The sequence below is a fragment of the Drosophila innubila genome, chromosome X, assembly GCF_004354385.1.
Source record: "Drosophila innubila isolate TH190305 chromosome X, UK_Dinn_1.0, whole genome shotgun sequence".
NCBI lineage: Eukaryota > Metazoa > Arthropoda > Insecta > Diptera > Drosophilidae > Drosophila > Drosophila innubila.
In genome coordinates, this window is record NC_047626.1 from 31088830 (window position 1) to 31106393 (window position 17564).

Genomic DNA, 17564 nt, shown 5'->3' on the forward strand with positions numbered 1-17564 from the left:
AAAGAGTACATACGTAGATGCCATAAATGCCTAACATCAAAAACGTTGATCCATACAAAGACCCCAATGACCATTACTGAAACACCAATAAGTGCCTTTGACAGAGTGATAGTGGATACTATAGGTCCGCTACCCAAATCTGAAAATAATAACGAATACGCAATTACATTGATATGCGATTTAACGAAATATCTTGTAGCTATTCCAATACCAAACAAAAATGCTAATACTGTTGCAAAAGCAATATTTGAATCTTTTATACTGAAGTTCGGTCCAATGAAGACGTTCATTTCGGACATGGGAACTGAATATAAAAATTCCATAATCAGCGATTTGTGCAAAAACCTAAAAATAGACAATATAACGTCTACAGCACACCACCACCAAACAGTTGGAACAGTCGAAAGAAGTCATAGAACCTTTAATGAATACATCCGTTCATATATATCTGTTGATAAAACAGATTGGGATGTATGGCTTCAATATTTTGTTTACTGCTTCAACACGACCCCCTCTATGGCACATGATTATTGTCCATATGAGTTAGTCTTCGGCAAACAAAGCAACTTGCCATCATATTTTAATACAATAGATAACATTAATCCATTATACAATATAGAAGACTACGCAAAGGAATCTAAGTTTAGGTTAGAACAGGCTTACAAAAGAGCCAGAATAATGCTAGAACAACATAAGGCTAAGAATAAAAAATATTATGATAGGAAAGAAATAACTTTTGAATTAAAAAAAGGAGATAAGGTTCTGTTAAGAAATGAAACTGGCCATAAGCTAGAACCAGTATATTTAGGCCCATATACAGTAGAAGCAATAGAAGCTAAGGAAAATATTTTAATTAAAAATGAAAAAAATAAGACACAAAAGGTACATAAGGATAGGTTAAAAATTTTTTAATAATTGAAAATTTTCATGGACAGGGTGATCACCTCATAATAAAATAAAAATAATAATATAAATCTAAAAATTAATTATTTCAAAAAAGTTTTATATATATATATATAGATATTTAAAAAAAAAAAAAAGAAAAAAAAAACCAAACATGGACAAAATTTAAAAAAAAAGAAACAAGTTTTTGACCAATATTACATATAATTATATATATATAAAAAAAAAAGTTTAATAATGAAAATATTTTAATTTTAACATTAATATATATACTATTAATATTAATATATAATTATTTTAAAATAATCATAAGATTACGTTATTTTTCAAAGGAGGAGATGTAGTATGCACACATATCGAGTACATACTGTAACACTTTGTTGCATTGATTACATAAACATAAGTCCAAGCATATTCAAAGTGCAAAGTAATATGATCGCACATAATGCAATGGGCAGCATAAGTGCCAAGTCGGCGTTTAGCTTGCCGCGCATGGCGCTCTTTGTGTGCACATAACATTCTCTCTTTTATATATAAAACCCAAAACGGCTGCTCCGCTGCCGGCGTACCTGGCGGCGCAGCTGCGCAGCCCTTAGCTTGATTAAGACATTTCATGTAAAACACAATTAATTAATAAATGTTCTTCAAACGCACAACACCGGCTGTTTTCCTTTCGATACAATTCTAAAGAAGTTAAGTTTAGACTAGAAAACACGTATAAGAGAGCTCGAATACTTTTAGAAAAAAATAAAATTAAGCAAAAAGAAATTAATGATAAGAAAGTATTAGATTTTAAAATAGAAATAGGAGATCAAGTTTATTTAAAGAATGAAACAGGTCATAAATTAGAATCTTCTTATATAGGACCATTTGAGGTCATTAGTATAGAAAACAATAATAATATAATTATAAAAAATAAGAAAAATAGGAACAAAAGTTCATAGGATAGGTTATAAAGAATGATAATAAAAAAAAAAAAAAAAGAGAACTAAAAATAAAAAATATAAAACAGAATACTAAAGGTTTTCATGAAAACGATCAATAACCAAAACTTAAATAAATATATAAATATAATTGCACTAGAAAAAAATGTTACCTTAATATCAATAAAAAAAAAATTTTTTTAATTTAAAATTCCTGATATAAAACAAAATTCCATCATATTTTTTTTTTCTAACAAAAAAGAAAAGAAATGAAAAAAACCAGAAAAAAAAAAAACAAACAAAGTATTATATAATATTATAATAATACATATAAAAAAATTTTTTTCATATATACAACATAGTATATAAAAAAACCATAAAATAACACTAATAATAATTTTATATTAAATAACTACAATATATTACGTTATTTTTTTAAAAGGAGGTAGTAGTATGTATGTTGAATGAGCATATGCCCACAGTATTGTAGAGTATACAATATAACAAGTATCATATGCCCAACTTTTAAAGTAAGAGTAACAACTCATAACATAACGACAATTTGTTGCTTTGTTTATACATAAATATCCATAAGTGCAGTAATAGGATCGCGTCACTTGATGACTTGCACCGTGAGTACAGTACATAATGCTGCAACTCTCTCTCTGCCGACGCTCTTAGCGGCAGAGCTCACTATGTTAAGTGTATGTTATAAGGCAAATGTAAAACCAAATAAATCTGGGAGAACATCCCCGATAAAACCCTCAAACTGATACAACGCGTTGTATCATAACTTTCAATTATAACAATATAACAGCGAATTTTTAAGTATTATCGTAACATATACCTACCACTCAGAATCAAATTTATGAGCATTCACGTATCTCAGTATTGTTTGTGAAGATACTTATATAATTCTCGAATTGTACTAAAATCCTCAAATGGGGGTAAAAATATGAAATGTATTAATATCGAACCAAAAAAAAAAAAAATGAATTAAACTAAATTGTTAAATGGGCACCTGAAATAAGTTTTTGTTGCATTGATTTAGGGTAAAGGCAAAGAATTAAGAGTCTTTACATGGTTGGGTGGGTAAAGAAGAAGAGCTGTAACATCTGAGTTCTTTACATGTAGATATATCATTTTTGTTTTCTCTTTTCTTGCTTATTCGGTTGTTATCCATTCCTAGTATAACTCTGTCCTACAAGTTTTGGTTATGTGACACGGTGGCTTTCTAGGTGGCAAAAGAACCCCCCATTTTCCCTGAGCTCAAGTCGGCACCCGTAGGCAGAGTACGCCTCCAGATTGCTGCACACATCACGTGTTCGTTACACCTCGGCGATGGGGCCACCTAGTGCTACCTCCAATCTTTGCCGGTGTTGTGCGAATCTAGGGCACTTGAACACCACATGCTTGGCATCCTCCACAGTGCCGCGACTACACGATGGACACTCGTCAGAAGCGTCGTGTCCGAAACGTTTTAGATAACTTCTGAAGCACCCATGACCTGATAGAACCTGGATGATATAGAAGTTAACCTCTCCGTGTTTCCGGTTGAGCCAGGCTGCGAGGTTGGGGATTAAACGGTGGGTCCAGCGGCCTTCCGAGAGCAGTCCCAACGGTTTTGCCACCGGTTGATGGATCGCTGTCTGGCATCTGCGCGTACCAGGCGTATGGAAGGCCCGTCACCTGGGTTGTTGTTTACCGCTTTGAAGATTGAATCAGCTTCAATGGCCAGCTTGTTTATTGGTACCATTCCAGAGATTACTAGGGCAGCGTCGTCAGAAATGGTACGAAATGCGCAGAAAACTCGGATAGCGCTAAGCCGATACGTCGAGCAGATTCCCCGGTTGTAGCTTGGTACAGACATCGCTTTGGACCAGATGGGTGCCGCGTATAATATTAAAGCCCTGCATACATTTATTAGTAGTTGACGGCGTTGTTGCTTGGGTCCACGAGTATTGAGTATAATCCGAGAGAGTGCTCGATATGATTCAGAAGCCTTTGCATTGATGTAATCCAAGTGCTCCTGGAAAGACAGCCTTGTGTCTAGCATAACTCCAAGGTATTTAATAGCCCGCTTCGATGTTATTACTGTGTTATCAACAGTTATCTGTGCAGTCTCCACCTTTTTTCGACTGCTAATGAGGACAGCTATGGGCTGCTAACTGTAGTCCGGCAGAAGTAAGCCATCGTTGGACACGTGCTATGCAAGAGTTACACGTCTCTTCAGTCGTTCGGAGTTCTTTACCAACCACTACTATTGCAACGTCATCAGCGAATCCGACGATATGTGAGCCAAGAGGGAGCGCCAGCCGCAAAACTCCATCATACATGGCGTTCCATAAAAGGGGCCCCAAGACAGACCCCTGGGGCACTCCAGCTGATACGCAGTGTGTTTTAGCACCATCAGTTGTGGCATATTGTAGCACTCGTCCTTGGAAGTAGCTCTTTATTATTTCCAGGAGATATTCTGGGACACAGTAGTCAGACAACGACTGCACTATTCTATCTCATCTGGCAGAGTTAAAGGCGTTATTCACATCTATCGTGGCGACCAAGCAGTAGTGCTTGGTGCCTCCCTGCCATTTTGAGCCTTGGATGGCCTGCGAGGCAATAGTGGTCACCTTACTGATTGAGTCGATGGTGGAGCTCGTTTTTCTAAAGCCGTATTGGTTTGGGGACAACCCTCCTGCTTCGGTAATAGCCACCTCCAATCTCGTGGAGATCAACTCGTCCAGTACCTTCCCCAGCGAACTTAGAAGGCAAATGGGCCCGTAGGACGATGGGTCGTCCAGCGGCTTGCCTGGCTTTGGGAGTAACACCAGCGACTGTAACTTCCATATTGAAGGAAAAGTTTTCTCCGCAAGACACGAGTTGAATACCTGGACAAAGGCGTCGGGTTGCAGGAAGACGGCAAGTTTAATTGCCCGATTCGGTATACCATCCGGGCCTGGAGCTTTGTTGGCCTTAATGGTCCTGGCGACAGTCAATAGCTCACTCACCGTGACCGCCTCTATGGAGGCTGTTACGCTCTGGTTAGGCGCAGCTACTTCTACGAGCTGATGAGAAGGTATGGTCGGGAACAACGTCTCCACGATCAGCTTAAGTTCGGTAGCATTCGTTGGTGCGTGCTGCCTTCCAGCGTAGATGGCTTTGACGACGGTCTTGTAGGCCTTATCCCATGGGTCGTGCTCGGCCGAGTCGCAGAGTTGTAAAAATATTCTCTTTTGCTGACTTGAATTTCGAACTTGAGCAGTCTTCTGGCCGTCTTGTATTCAGCTTGCCTGGCGTAGAAGCCTGGCCTACCCCGGGCTCGTTGGTAGCGCCTTCTTGCATGAAGGCATACTTATGTCGCAAGCTTGGGTAAGGATGTTAGACATTTGGCGTGCCCTGCAATCAGCATTTCCATCCGTGCTGATTGATTGAAATGCTGCGGAAAAGGTCTGCGTGTTGAATTGTTCAACGCGGTATGCTTTAACATATGGCAATCCATTCTCCATTGACCGTGCGCAGTCGCCAAAAGTGAACAGAATGGCCAAGTGGTCGCTCGCTGTATACGCCTCGCTTATCTTCCAGTTTGCGCCTACAGAGATGGATGGGCTAGCGAAAGTGAGGTCGACGATCGATCCTATTCCAGCTCTGCTGAATGTGTTCTGAGAGCAAGTGTTTAGCAGCATAAGGTCAAGCGACGCTAACGTTTCAAGAAGGGCTCGACCTCTCGCGTTTGTCACCAGACTGCCCCACTCCGTGGCCCACGCATTAAAGTCACCTGCAATGACAAGTCCAGGTCGCCCTCTTGCATCGTCAACCAGCTCATCTAGGACAGCTATGAAGGCACTCAACTGCCAGCTATGAGCCAGGTAACAGCTGTAGATCCATTTATCAGCCACTCTTGCGCGCACGAGACCTTTAAATGGCTTTGTGTCGGCCAGTAGGGTGGATGGGGCGCCACACGCCCATATCGCAGCTTCCCGCTTGTGTCGGTAGCCCACGACCTTGGGCATATGGACTCTCGGTGATGCGGCTCGCTGATAACGGCGATATGAACCTGCAACTCTCTTGTAGTCTGCTCCAAGAGGGCTTGCGCAGCTACGCCGTGGTTAAGGTTGATTTGGAGAAACCCTAACATCTCATTTTACTAACAGCTTTCTTGTACACTGGGCATCGGAAGCCACCAGCGGCATGATCCGTCAGCTTCTCGCCATTGCGAATGCAAAGCCTGCATTTTGCTAGTCTTATGCAAGCTTTGGCTAAGAGGCCATGATCCCCGCACTTGAAGCATGCACCTTTTAGGTCCTCATCGCTGGTGCACTTAGCTGCCATATGTCCATATCCAAGGCATTTATAGCACCGTTTTGGCTGTAGAATTGGCCGAATGCGGCAAACCACCCAACCGATGCGAATTTTCCGCTTGTCTACCAACACCTTGCTCTTAGCCGCTGGTAGAACAAGTGTCGCCACCTGTTGGCCAACCTTTAGTGCCCGAAGCGATTTGACCGCCTCGCAGTTCAATGTGGAGTCATCCAAAACAAGCTTAACCGACTCCAGCACCTCCTCTTTGGACACTAGTATGCTTTTGACATCACTACTCAAATGTTTTAACGTCGGGTCGCTCTTAACCATTTTAAGTATGTCCGAATAACTGCAATCGCCCACACCAGAGACAGCTATAGCATCAGATCGAATGCGCTCGCGGGTTTTCTGGCGGCCGCTGACCTTGGTCCAATTCCCTTTTGGGCCGGAAGTTGACTCGTGCATTGCTGGCTTGACGGCTGGTATTTGTGTTACAGCATCCGCCTGCAGAGCCGTGATTTTGCCATGGCTCTTGCTCTTTTTGGGTGGGGTTTTACGCAGCTCCCAAGTTGAGTCCCTCTGTCGTTTAGGGGTTTCGCTGCTCATGGTTCCCATGCCGATTGCTTTTTTCGTGCCTGCCTTTTGCATAGATGCTGCTGCTCCAGCATAGCCCTTGTCTATTGACGGAGTTGTTTGCGCATCTGTACTCGCCAGTTCTGGGCTGCAGAGTTCCATGGCTAGCTTCTGGGGAGAGCTCAACTGGCCTATTTCCTCCCGCCTTACTGCAGTTATGTACCTTTGACTGTTAAACCAGACAGTCAGCGCTTCGAGAACCACGCCCATTCGAGCTAGCGTGCCATTCAGGGTAGTAGGCCACAGATCTTCATCTTTTTCCGGAGATTTTGCAGAAACACAAACACTTGCAGAGTTGTCGGCGTTCGTTGCAACGCTGCCCTCGCTTCTTCATCCTTCATGTTCTGAGAGAGCTGACCCAAGATTGCAGTTTTCCCAGGCAGTCCCTCGTTGGCCAGAGGTTTCCCTTGGCGTTAAATGCTGGTTGAGATATACCGCTCTTACTCGGTCACCAGAGCCCCGTTTAATGAACGCCGCCGCAGCGGAGGGGTTGGTAGTAGTCGGTTCCGTGATCTTCAGTTCCTTTCTGCACTGAGAAAACTGGTTGGGAGCTGATGATTGATTATTGTAAATTTAAATTTAATTTTAAATTTACTGGCTTTCTATATAAAAAAACACCTGAAAGCACGCAGATGTTTTTGGAGCTCCTAAAAGTATGCCGCACGTTATTTACTGCACCTAACGAGTGTGTTCTGTTAACCCGCTGCTAACCCACAGCTTAGAACACAGCATAGAGCATAAGCAAATTCAAATTCGAATTAACCGTCTGGCGCGATGGAAACTAGCAGGTGGCTAGACAAAAGCTCGTTGCTATAACACCAATTGATCGAGCTGTAGCTCTGCTGTTCGGTTGGGCCAGCTGACTAGTAGATGGTGTTTTCCAACACTAGTAGGGCGATATACACAAATGTGCACAACAACTCCAGCGAAAGTGTGAAAGTGCAGGAAAAACAGGAAACTCCGACCAGGGAAAGTACGAGTGAGAGCGGGAAAGCTACACTCAGCAGATGGGAGCCCCTCGCCCAGCCAACGTCTCAACGCTCGCCTTGGAATTCGAGTCACCAGGAAAGACCAGCTGAGACTAGAGCAACGCACAGTTCTGAGTTCACCTTCAATCCTCCGGAGAGTTCAGATACACCGTTTGGAAAGTTTTTCAGGAAGAATCATCGATGGATACCGCGGGAAAAACAAAGAAAACTCAAGAGTCCACATCAAACACGACCAGCGCGCTGTATGTAAAAAACCTGGGGGGTCGTCGGTTTTGGGTATTCGAAGCGGTATGGGTATGGGTATGCGATCGGGTGTCGGCTTTTGGGTATGCAATCAGGTATGGGTATGGGTATGAGCATGGGTATCGGTTTTGGGTATCTAAATGGGTATGGGTATGGGTATGAGCTTGAGTGTCTGTGTTTAACAAGTGTGCGACAGAGCGAGCAAAAATGTGTATATAAAAAAAAAAAAAAGAAAAAAAAATGTGTATATAAAGGAAATAGTAAGTATGGTGTAGTATGTTGTATGCCAAATGAGCATATGCCCACAGTATTGTAGAGTATACAGTATAACAAGTGGTCATATGCCCAACTTAAAAGTAAGAGTAATAACTCATAACATAACGACACTTTGTTGCTATGTTTATAGTAATAGGATCCGTCACTTATGCGGACTGGCCGCAGCGTGGGATCGCTAACGTTAACACTTTTCAAGTATGTGCCGTCTGTACATATATACATGTCTATACATAGCCACATACATACATACATACTGCAACTCTCTCTCTGCCGACGTTCTTAGCGGCAGAGCTATCTTATAATATTCTATGTAATAAGCCTTTGAACATAATTGAATAAAGGAGAACGATCACTCTCTTTAAAACCAATGAAGCAACAAGACGTGTACTTATTTAAAACACAAAAAGAACATTTAATATAACATGGCGACCGTGACTGTGTCACGAGCATGTTGAAGTAACATGTGAAATGGAAAAATTCTATACAACTAAAAACCAACAAAAACTGAAGATGCATTAAAAACTACAACAACTGGAGGTGAAGCAGCGGCAGCGGCAACAACAAGCATTAAACATACATCATCGACAAAAAGTGGCTGGAAATACTGAGTAAGTAGAGGTGAAGAGCAATGCCAAAAAATAGGCGCAGTGGAGTACAAAAAAGGCTTAAGGAAAGAAAAGCCAAACTCCTAAAACTGTTATATGCCCCCAACACAACAATTAGTTGGGAATCAGGCAATAAAGTACAGGCTGAAATCGACAATATCGAGTCGATTCAGCAAAAATACAAAAGCTCAACCTCTACGAATGAAAGCACTTTAAAAAATATACCAATAATAAACTCTAAAGTATTTCAACCAGTGCCACAAAAGAAAGACTTCAACACTAAACCAGAGAAGAAATGCCCTGCGGACTGCCCTGGACCATTTCTGTCCCGATCGAGGTCCCCGTACTGCAATTACACCTGCTTCAAGAAGACCAGCACCGGCGCCCCACCAGCCTGTGAACGGACCAGCACCGGCGCCCCACCAGCCTGTGCGATGACCAGCACCGGCACCGTTTAACGTACCAAGTTAAGCCAACGGGATCTTCAGGGACCGACAGCGCTTCAGAGAGCGCGCAGCTTAATTTTAAAAAAAAAACATATATTTTTGATAATTTAAAAAAAAAATTGTACTATAGTTGTAATGTAAACTAAACACAAATGAAATGTTATGAACTATTTGTAATACTGAGCGATAATCGCGTTGCTCGTAGTAGAGTGTGGCCTGTGAAGCCATACGACACATTAGACAGGAGATCACTGTGTTGATCGAATAGGAATACACTACTATGAAATGGAAATATTTTGAAAAAAAATTTTTTTTTAAATAAATAAATACATTAAATACAATATAATATAATATATATATATTCTTTTCAAAAAAAAAACAAAAAATTCGAAATTCAAATTTGATGCTTTCGAATGCAATCTCAAAAGACGATAATATATTAGAAGTAGAAAATATGTTAGACCACGAATCAAAAGTAGCGGATTCAACCGCAAATGTCATTAATAATGTGGAAACTGTCTCAGTAGATTTAAAAGTAATAACGGTTATGCTTATAATAATTGTTGTTCTTTTATTAGCAAATGTTCTGACTAAATTATATAAGTTGCACAATAAGTGCATAAAGAAAAGATACGCAAGTAGAGCAGGCAATTTAGAAATGATATAATATGATAAGCATAATAAACGAAATCTATAATAAAGAACCAAATTTTACAATAAATGCATTACAAATATTGCAAAAACATCGCGAATTCATTAAAATAACTGAATTTGAAAATGAATACATAGAAACTTTTCAAAGTTTTGCAAGCCCATTAATCGGTTGTTCCAAAACTGAAAAGGGCATGGTGTTAAGTACATTACCTTATGTAATGGTAAAAACTATCAGCGAAACACATGCAATACTAGGCACAGAAACCATATTGATGCTGCGCATACACCGCTAAAAACTCCATTTTCTATTAAAAAAAAATGGAATGGAATGCATTAGCGAAGAAAATAAACGAATATAAAGACAAATTCGAGAAATCATACAAATGTATCAATTCTGACAAAACAATAAAATCAGATACGTTGATACATCACGCGCAAATATTAACAGCTCAATATAATAACATAGTAAAAACAATAAACAAAGTCAATGCTAAATTGACACAGGAGCATGAAAATCAATGTCAGAAAATTATAAAAACTTTACAAACAAGATTGCATAATATTTGTATTAGACGAAGTATTGTAATAACAATCTCAGAAAATCCAAATCAGCTAGCTGAATTCGACGAGAATCAGTTAGAAGAATTGGACGAGTCTAAACCAATAATCAATTCAGATAGTGATAGTGATATTGAAACGCTCCAGGAAAATACAGATATAACAATGGCTAATCAAGTAGCCCTAGATAGGGAATACGTGAAACAGGTCTCCTCTTCAGTACCTGAATTTGATGGCAAAAAGCTATCTCTAAACAGATTCCTAACTGCTTTACGCATTGTGGAAAGAACTAAAGGAGACCAGGAGGATATAGCAGTTGAGGTTATTAAATCAAAGATAACCGGCACGATTCTGTACAAAGTACAAAATGAGTCAACTATATCCGGAATAATAAACAAGCTTAAAGATAACGTAAAAGGAGAATCTCCCGACGTTTTAAAAGCTAAATTATTGAATATAAAACAAAAAGGCAAAACTGCCTCCCAGTATGCAACCGAAATGGATAATTTGCGGAAGCAATTGGAGGCAGCCTTTATTGATGACGGCCTAGACCCAATCAATGCGGAAAAATTCTCAACAAACGAGTCTATTTCTGCAATGATTAAAAATTGTGAGCATGAGAAACTGAAAGTAATACTGGAAGCTGGTAACTTCGTCACTTTTAATGATGTAATGGGTAAATATATCCATTGCAGCACAGAAATGACTGGAAGTGCAAGTACAGTATTATTTCAGCGAGGCCGCAATAGTAGAGGAGGTAGTTACCCACCGCAAAGAGGTAGAGGCAATGGCCGCGGTAACTACAATTCCTATAACAACAACAATAACAGAAACAACAATAGAGGTGGACGAGGTTATAACCGAGGTAGGTATAATTCCAACCGAGGCAATAACCAAAATAGCCACAACTATAACAATAACAACAATGTCCGAGTTGCCCAAGATACTTCGGGAAACCCGCAGACACCTCCAGATACTCGGGGTTAAATGGTAAAATATATACTGTTAACTTAAGTCTCAATAATTTCGTATCATTCAAAAATGTTGCAACGAATAAAAAGTTAACATTTTTGATTGATACAGGTGCAGATATTTCAATAATTAAAGAAAATTCTGATGTCTTTCATGACATCCATATTAATAAAACTATAGACATTAGAGGCATAGGAGAAGGAGTAATAAACTCCAAAGGTCTAGTCTCAATCGAACTACAGACAGACAAATACATTATTCCATATAAATTTCATCTGCTTCATTCAGATTTCGCAATCCCTTGCGATGGAATAATAGGATTAGATTTCATAAAAAAATTTAATTGCCAAATAGATTACAATAGTTCTGAGGATTGGTTTATAATTAGACCGCACAACCTAAAGTATCCTATTTATGTTCCAATAACATTTAGTTCTGGTACTAATTCAACACTTCTACCAGCAAGATCCCAAGTGATACGCAAAATAGAGTTGTCCTCAGCAGAAGAAAATATTTTAATTCCCAATCAGGAAATTAAACCGGGTGTTTACGTTGCAAACACGATTGCAACAGCCCAGAATGCTTTTGTCCGATTTTTAAACACAACAAATACATGCCAAATTGTAAGCATCAATAATTTAAAATCTGAATCACTTTCGAACTACGAAGTAGTTCAAAATATCAAAGACAATAGAAAAGAGTCTGTTCTTACTAAATTAAAGAAAAACTTCCCAACATTGTTTAAAAAACAACTTGAAGAAATATGCACCCAGTATAGTGACGTGTTCGGACTTGAAACCGAACCGATCACAACGAACAATTTTTATAAGCAAAAATTGAGACTTAAGGATGACGAACCAGTATACGTAAAAAATTATCGATGTCCGCATAGCCAAACAGAAGAGATCCAGCGTCAAGTTGGAAAGTTAATTGAACAAAATATTGTTGAACCGTCTGTTTCACCCTATAATAGCCCATTATTATTAGTTCCAAAGAAATCCCTTCCGGGTTCTTCAGAAAAAAAATGGCGATTAGTAATTGACTATCGCCAAATAAACAAAAAATTGCTGTCCGATAAATTTCCGCTCCCCAGAATTGACGATATTCTTGATCAATTGGGTCGAGCTAAATATTTTTCCTGCCTTGATCTTATGTCAGGTTTCCATCAAATTGAGCTTGAGGAAAACTCAAGAAATATAACGTCTTTTTCAACAAGCAATGGTTCATATCGCTTCACGCGATTACCATTTGGATTAAAAATAGCGCCTAACTCATTTCAGAGAATGATGACAATAGCATTCTCAGGCCTTGAGCCTTCACAAGCTTTCCTTTACATGGATGATTTAATCGTTATTGGTTGTTCTGAACAACATATGATTAAAAATTTAACAGATGTTTTCAAACTTTGTAGAAAACACAATCTGAAATTACATCCAGAAAAATGTTCATTTTTTATGCACGAGGTGACGTTTTTAGGTCACAGATGCACAGATAAAGGAATCCTACCGGACGATAAAAAATTCGATGTTATCAATAACTATCCAGTCCCTACGGACGCAGACAGCGCTAGAAGATTCGTTGCATTTTGCAATTATTATAGACGTTTTATAAAAAACTTCGCCGAATATTCACGGCACATAACAAGATTATGTAAAAAGAATGTCCCATTTGAATGGACAACGGAATGTGAAAAAGCATTCCAGTACCTAAAAAATCAACTTGTTCAACCAAATTTATTACAGTACCCAGATTTTAGCAAAGAATTTTGCATAATCACAGATGCAAGCAAACAAGCATGTGGAGCAGTTTTAACTCAAAACTATAATGGACTCCAACTCCCAGTTGCATATGCATCAAGAGCATTCACTAAAGGTGAAAGCAATAAGAGTACTACGGAACAAGAACTAGCAGCAATACATTGGGCAATAACGCACTTTCGACCATATATATATGGCAAACATTTTACAGTGAAAACTGATCACAGACCCTTAACATACTTATTCTCTATGACAAACCCAAGTTCAAAATTAACACGCATGCGACTCGAATTAGAAGAATATAATTTTACGGTAGAGTATCTGAGAGGGAAAGATAATTTCGTGGCAGACGCCCTGTCAAGGATAACAATATCCGACTTAATTGATATGAACAGAAAAGTCCTGAAAGTCACTACAAGATATCAAAGTAGACAAAATTCCTGCGCAGGAAAAGATAAAATAGAATTGCCACGGCAATCTATAGAAAAAGCTTCAAAGCCCAACGTATATAAAGTCATTAACAATGACGAAGTACGTAAAGTAGTGACCTTGCATGTAAAAAATATGCTATGTTTTTTTAAACATGGTAAGAAAATTACTGCAAGATATGATGTTAGCGATTTATATACTAATGGAACTCTTGACTTAGGTCAATTTTTCCAAAGGCTTGAAACGCAAGCCGGTATAAATAAAATCAGCCAACTCAAAGTGGCACCGTGGGAAAATATCTTTGAACACGTTTCAATCGATAATTTCAAAAATATGGGCAATAAAATATTAATTTCATTGAGAGTAGCGCTACTCAACCCGGTGACCCAAATAGAAACAATAAAAGAAAAAGAAGCTATATTGTCTACATTCCATGACGATCCAATTCAAGGAGGTCATACAGGCATAAATAAAACAATATCAAAAATAAAGAGACAATATTATTGGAAAAACATGACTAAACATGTAAAAGAGTACATAAATAAATGTCCAAAATGCCTGACGTCGAAAACGACGAGACACACAAGATCACCTATGATTATAACCGAAACCCCACAATATGCTTTTGACAGAGTGATAGTAGACACAATTGGTCCACTACCACGTTCGGAAAATGGGAATGAATACGCAATCACTTTAATATGTGATTTGACAAAGTATTTAGTAGCAATTCCTGTTGCAAACAAAAGTGCAACAACTGTCGCAAAAGCCATATTCGAATCTTTTATTCTGAAGTACGGTCCAATGAAGACGTTCATTACGGACATGGGAACAGAATATAAAAATTCCATTATAACTGACTTGTGCAAATATTTAAAAATAGATAACATAACATCTACAGCACACCACCACCAGACATTAGGTACCGTTGAAAGAAGTCATAGGACATTCAATGAGTACGTTCGTTCATATATATCAGTAGATAAAACTGACTGGGACGTATGGTTACAGTATTTCGTGTATTGTTTTAACACAACACCATCAGTAACCCATAATTATTGTCCATATGAACTAGTATTTGGTAGACAAAATAATTTACCAATACAATTTAATAGCGTAAATACGATCGAACCTATATATAATATAGAAGATTATTCTAAAGAAGTTAAGTTTAGACTAGAAAACGCGTATAAGAGAGCTCGAATACTTTTAGAAAAAAATAAAATTAAGCAAAAAGAAATAAATGATAAGAAAGTATTAGATTCTAAAATAGAAATAGGAGACCAAGTTTATTTAAAGAATGAAACAGGTCATAAATTAGAATCTTCTTATATAGGACCATTTGAGGTCATTAGCATAGAAAAAAATAATAATATAATTATCAAGAATAAGAAAAATAAGGAACAAAAAGTTCATAAGGATAGGCTAAAAAAGATTAATAAATAAAAACAAAAAAAAGAATATGTATATATATATATTTCAAAACAAAAAAAAAATTTTAAATCTAAAAAAAAAAAAAAAAAAATTTTTTTTAAATACAACATAATATACAAAGATATAAAAATAAAAATAATACCTATACATAATTTTTATATTAAATAACTACATAATATTACGTTATTTCTTTAAAAAGGGAGGTGTAGTATGTTGTATGCCAAATGAGCATATGCCCACAGTATTGTAGAGTATACAGTATAACAAGTGGTCATATGCCCAACTTAAAAGTAAGAGTAATAACTCATAACATAACGACACTTTGTTGCTATGTTTATAGTAATAGGATCCGTCACTTATGCGGACTGGCCGCAGCGTGGGATCGCTAACGTTAACACTTTTCAAGTATGTGCCGTCTGTACATATATACATGTCTATACATAGCCACATACATACATACATACTGCAACTCTCTCTCTGCCGACGTTCTTAGCGGCAGAGCTATCTTATAATATTCTATGTAATAAGCCTTTGAACATAATTGAATAAAGGAGAACGATCACTCTCTTTAAAACCAATGAAGCAACAAGACGTGTACTTATTTAAAACACAAAAAAGAACATTTAATATAACAATGGTACAGGTGTAAGAAAACATAAAATTTTACTTTTTGCTTGAATATGTATAGCTTTTAAATTAAAGTTAACTTCTAGAAATAAGTTAATAATAATTAGTTTCTTTCGTTTAATTTACTTAAAAAATGCAGTCAGTAAAATGTTTAAAAATGCTTCAAACAAAAAATATTTATTATTAAAAATAATATTAATTATTAATAACACGTTTTTTTAATATTTTCAAAATTAAATAATTCATATATTTTCAATTACGTATTATTTCTATGTCATACAATATATTTTGCCATTCAATAATAATCAGTGTCTTTCATAACAAGCACATTGTAACACTTTGTTGCAATGTTTATGTTAACATATGTAAGTCCCATGATTAATTCAAGTGCAAAATAATATGATCGCACAATAATGCAATGGGCAACATGAGTGCCAAATCGGCAAGTTAAGTTTGTCGCGCGTGACGCGCTCTTTGTGTGCACATAACACTCTCTCTCTCAGAGACATCTATGTTGCTGTATATACATAAGAATATATACATATATAAAACACTAAGCGGCTGTTCCTCTGCCGGCGTATCTGGCGGCGCAGCCCAAACTGTTCAAGACATTTCATGTAAAACCAAATTCAATTAATAAATAATCATCAAACACCAAACGTCGGTTGTGTCTTACTACACAAACTAACTAACAAGAGTACAAAAAAAAAACATACGCGTATGTAAGTTAACACATAAGAATTGCACATAAATACTTTGTATAAGAATCTTGCACCATAATAATATTTGCACATTTACTCCAACCATATTCCGCTCACGCATGAGTTCAGCGCCCCGACCACAATGGTCAGCATCGGTAACCTGATACTTGACTATGCTGCAAGTATCTGCGTTATCGCTTATGCTAAATCGGCTTGCCGGCTCTGTAGCTCATGCGCTACAGTTTTGTATTGACGTTTTAAAAATAAGCCCTTATTACTCAGGCACACTGCCGTAAATAAATTTGTTATATTTCTGATCATTGCTGAGCCACAAGGCCAGTGAGTAGAAAAGGGGGTGAAGTCAAGCCCTCCAACGTAATCGTCATAAGAAGATTATAAATACGCAATAAACGCTGGACCTGCCTTCAACGCCTAGTTCATCGCTGGACCAACACACTTCACTTAATTGGCGCCCAACGTGGGGCTCCCAGATATGAAAACGCAGCAGAGGCTGCTGTCATTGAGATTGAGGAAGACGCTCAGTCGCTAGGGGACGATGACTCACTAAATTTTTTAGGGAACGATCCCGACTGCCGTATATCAAACGACAGTTGGGTGGGAGAACTTTAAAAATACTAGTAGATACAGGGGCGGCAAAGAATTACGTTAAGCCCATAAAGGAGCTAAAAAAAATTATTCATGTCGAAAGACCCTTCATTGTAAGCTCGGTCCATGGCTCGAGCAAAATAACAAATAAATGTCTTTTAAACATTTTTGGCCAAACCTCACCATTTTTTATGCTTGACACACTAAGTTTATTTGATGCCATTTTAGGCTTTGACTCGTTAGACAAAGCAGGAGCGGTATTGGACTTAAAAAATAAAGTTATGAAATACCAAAATAAAACAGAGCAATTGAACTTCCATTACTGTCACAGATGTTAATGATATTGTAGTATGCACACATATCGAATACACACTGTAACACTTTGTTGCAGTGATTACATAAACATAAGTCCTTTTATATATTGTAGCATATCTACCCTGCCATTTACATAAATCAGAGGGTATAGCAATCCCTCAATACATTGTGACACTTTGTCATAACTTATATACAAA

The 17564-nt window shown here is 37.9% G+C and overlaps 1 long non-coding RNA gene across 1 annotated transcript; it reads right to left on the reverse strand.

Annotated features, from left to right (window-relative positions):
* Positions 1-2864: 2864 nt before the first annotated feature.
* LOC117793495 lies at positions 2865-16931 on the reverse strand. The gene is made up of 3 exons (XR_004618281.1): positions 16909-16931; positions 14440-14441; positions 2865-3160 (listed from the first exon to the last, which is right to left on the reverse strand). It is a non-coding gene; the product is annotated as an uncharacterized LOC117793495 (long non-coding RNA).
* Positions 16932-17564: the final 633 nt, after the last annotated feature.